Raw genomic sequence first — 4522 nt, forward strand, 5'->3', positions numbered from 1 at the left:
GTCCCACCCCCTCGTGCTGGGCTGGGGAGCGCGGCAGCTCGTTAGTTCTGCCAAATGAGAGCATTTGTCCAGGTTTGATGAGAACACCGTGTGTACCGACCCGTGTGTGCGGTTTGGTCAGCCGGCTGCCGGCGCCAAGCGGAGCGTGGGGTGCGCTATCGGCTCATAACCCACGGGAAAGAACATGTGAACCTCATACACTGCAAAACGGGGGGGAAAAGGCAATTACGGGGTGATCAGCTGGTCCCCCCGGCACCCACGATCACGCTCAGCCCGAGCTGCCACCGGGACAGCTGGCAAAATGCCGGCAAGGGCTCCTGTGCATGCACGGAGGCGTCAAACTTGTCCAAGATTTAGGAAGAAATGCCTTTTTGGTGTCAAAATGTGGCAACTGGGGCTGAGGATGAAGAGGGGAAACTCCCGGGGTTGGTCCCTCACCCCCCACCGTGTCCCAGCACGAGGAATGACGGAGATGGGGACCACTGGGTGGCCGGGCAGTGTCCCCGGGGCAAGGGGCGGCGTGTCCCCCCGTGTCCGCCCCCCTTGTGCTCCCACAGCCATTGAGGTGCAGACACCTGGTCCCAGCCCCACGGCTCAGTCCCTGCCCTGGTGTCCCCATCCCGGCACCCCCCGGGGAGCGGTGACATTACCTGGGGGGTGCCCGTGCCGGAGGGGCCCGATCCGCGATGTCCCCAGCGGGTGCTGCCCCTCGCCGCACAGGGGACGGGTATTTATCTGCTGGGGGGTGAGGAGCACAAAACCGCATAACTTCCCCGTGCGGGGATTTGTCCTCGCCGCCGCTTTTGGGAAGTGCCGGTCACCATCGTCAGCTGTTTCTTGCCTTTCCCCAGTTTGGGGCTGTTTTGGGGCTGGGGGTCCCCACAGGAGGGTTTGGCAGCGCCCCAGGGACACAGAAGCTGCATTTTCTTTGCATCACCGCAGACCGAGAGCATCACCCTCCCTGCACCCCCAGAGCCCCTCGGAGCATCCTGGTCCCCTTGCTGTGCCCGAGCCAGGGCAGGGTGACACCCCGGCCCCCGAGGACACTCACCCACCCCCAGCACCCCCAGTGGGGCTCTGGGTTCAGTGGGGGGTCTGGTTTAGAGGGGAGACCCCGCACTGGTGGCACAGGTGCCTGCGGGGGGTGAGGATGCTGCAGCCCACGTGTCACCTGCCCGAGTCCTCCCTGGGGCAACTGGTCACCCAGGGGGTTATGCTGGGGGGTTTTATGCCCAGTGCCAGTTCCAGGCCTGGTTTGGGGCTGGTTTGGGGCAGGATCCAGACCTGGGCTCTGCTGTGGGTGCCTATATCTAAAGTACAGGGTGTTTCAAAAAGATGGACTCGACATGAATCATAGAATCACAGATGGTTTGGGTTGGAGGGCCCTTCCCAGCCCCCCAGTGCCCCCCTGCCATGACAGGGACATCTGCACCAGCTCAGGGTGCTCAGAGCCCCGTCCAGCCTGGCCTGGGATGTCTCAGGGATGGTTCATCCACTACCTCTCTGGCCAGCCTGGGCCAGGCTCTCACCACCCTCAGTGCTACAATTACACAAACATTTACAAAGGGTATAATGAGTTATCAAGTTTTAGCAACATTTTTCTGCATGCTCTATGTTCCCTCTGCCTGCTGTGGGGACTGGGAGAGTCTCACTCACGGGAGGTTCGTGGTTGCGGAGATATCGGAGTATTCAGAGATACTCGGTGGTTTCAAATGGGGTCCATCTTCTGAAACACCCCGTACGGGGACCTGGCACTGTGGCACAGGCCCATCGCTGCCCCGGTAAAGTGGGGTTTTGGTGGCTCAGGGTCAACGTTCGGCCTCGCTAACACGGACTGGGAGTGTGGGAACCTCCCCCGCGGGACCGCGTGCCGCTGTGTCACATCGTCCCCTCCCCAGGCGCTTCAGCCAGGGTCAGTGCTGAGTCAGCAGGACGGGGCAGCAGCTGCCGCAGTGAACACTGGGGCTGTGCCGCTGATGCAAAACCCATCCAGACCCCCTGCGAGCTGGGATGCTGGTGTGGGGACACAGCGCTGAGCCTGGGGACACCGGGGACGCTGTGCAGAGCAGCTCAGTTTGGGAGGGAGCTGAGCGGCGTCTCATAGAATCAGAATCATTTTGGTTAGAAAAGTCCCCCAAGATCAGGTCCCTCAGCCGCTCCCTTGTGCTCCAGCCCCTCAGCAGCTCCGTCCCCTCCCCTGCTCTGACACAGCACCAAGGAAAGCCCTGACTTCAGCACAAACAGCCATGTGGCACCTGGCTGGTGCCAGAGCTTGCACAAAGGGCCAGGGTGACCATCGGCCCCACGGCAGAACAGCCGAGGCAGCTCGGCCAGTTCCAACCATGGTTCTGCATCGGCTTCCCGAGCCACCGCGTCCCTTTGGGTCCCTCCGCGGAGCCATCCAGTGCCTGGGTTGGAAGGGACCCACGAGGATCATCGAGCCCAGCTCCTGTAACTCCATCATAGGTGTCTGTAGCTGCTCAGCCTTTCCCAGCCCATAATCCCACGGGATGTTCTCCCAAGGACAAAGCGGGATGTCAGCTACTCTGATACAATTATTGGGTGGAACTCCCAGCTCACCAGGTGGATCCCAAGGGATAAACACCCGTGCACCACAAGTCTTGCAAAAAAAGGCCAAGTGAAATAATTAATAACTCGGTCCCCAAAGAAAAGCTCCATTCCAAAATATGTCTGAGCGAGCCGTCACACCCATTTTGCTCTAAATCTCAGACACAGACTGTCAAGAAAGGCTGGAAATTACTCACCAAGCTTACAGAGATGAACGCCAGAGAACCCCAAGGACATTCTGATATGTGTTAAATGCTATAGAAGAGCACAGACAAAACTCTGCCCTAAGATTCGAGAACTTAAAAAAAAATTCCTGAATTTTACAAATCCAGATGGAACTGGCCTTGCTCTCCATTCCCAGGAAAAGAATGTCCCTGGTCTCACTTGCTTCTTGTCCCCAAGTCCACAAGCCCCACACCTTCCCCCCAGCCCCCAACCTTGTTCCTGACCCCCCCACCTTGTCCCCAAGCCCTGCAGAAGCTCAGGAGCGAGGGGCTGGCGGGGGGTCCCGTTCCGCATCCCCCCCCAGCTCACAGCTTGCACCCCTCTTGCCCCCCAGCCAGCCAAGCCGCAGGGACCCACGGCCTTCCCCAGGCGGGTGACAGGGCCAGCAGCACAGCTTGTTGTCCCCCGGATCAGCCGCTCGCAGGGCGCGGGGCACGCAGGGCCCGCCTGTCCCCATGGCCCTCTGCCCCATCGCCTGCCTGTCCCTCCCAGTTCCTCTTCCCAGGTCCCGAGACACGTCCCGCCCCGGGTGGTGGCATCCGCAAAGGGGAACCTGCTGGGGAAGCCGAAACAAAGGACGAAAATCGGGGAAATCAGTGAAAGTGCGCAGTGCGCCCGCGGAACGCGCGCCCTGTGCCCGGGGAGCGGGGACGGGCACCGCGGGGCTCGGGACACCCGTGTCCGGCCGCCACTCCCTGCGCTGGAGGAGGGACGGGACCCCAGCGCGTGGGGGGGGGCGGGAAAGGCATTCGCTCGCTCCCCAGGAGGAATGCGGGCTGATAATATCGACAGATAACGGGGCATCCCAGGAATTCGGGGTGTGGGCTGGCGGGAGGGAGGCGGGGAGGAGATCCATGGGAAAGGGAGTGTAAATCAGCCCCGCTGGGAGGGGGGGGGCTGCCCCCTCTCCCTCCGGAACCCCCTCCTGCAGCAGAAAGGGGCGCAAAACCTGCTTCCCCCCCAAAAAATGGCTTCATGGCTTTGCAACAGCGGGACATGGCGGGGAGCGGGGGGGAGAGGAGGCGGCGCTGGAGGGTGGGGGCGAATCTCCCTGCAGCCCCCTCCCCAAAAGCCCCTTCACCTTAACCTTCCTGGGGTGAAAAGCTGCAAGAAAAGGACAAATGAGATAAGTAAAGGGCTCCGGGGGGAGCGGGGCTGCGCACCGCCGCCCGGCCCGGCCCACCGCGCCAGCCGCCACCTCCGCCAACACACACCGCTTGGCCTGGGGGGCACGAGGAAGTGTGGGGGCCAGGGCCGGGGGGCTCCGGGGTCTGCGTGCTGGTTGGGGACGGTGGGACACCCCCCGGGGACACTGTCCCGCCTGTTCGGGGTCAGACAGATGTTGAGGATCCCCTGGGTGATGCTCTGGGTGCACCTCTGCAAGCCCCCCCATTGCACAGAGCACATCCCCGCAGTAACACACACAGGGATCCCCTCGCTCCGGAATGTTCGGGGGTCTGGCAGGGATTTAACTGTCCCCCCAGCCCCACGGAGCCGGTTTGCAGGCAGAGCCGCCCCCCCCATATCCCCCCGTCCCAGCGCCGGCGGGACGCCAGGGGTCAGCAGCCCGGGCAGCGGCCCAGCTCCCCGCGCCGGGTAAATATTGCCTTTGGCAGGGGGAGGGGGAGGCCCGGCCCCCCCGCTCCGCAGGGCTGGGAGAGGCGGGGGGGCTGCAGGCGGGGATGTGGGGCCGGTGCGGGGGGCTGAGCTATGGCGGCCTGTCCCGGGG

This window comes from Nesoenas mayeri (assembly GCF_963082525.1).
Source record: "Nesoenas mayeri genome assembly, chromosome: 4".
In the NCBI taxonomy this organism is placed as follows: Eukaryota; Metazoa; Chordata; class Aves; order Columbiformes; family Columbidae; genus Nesoenas; species Nesoenas mayeri.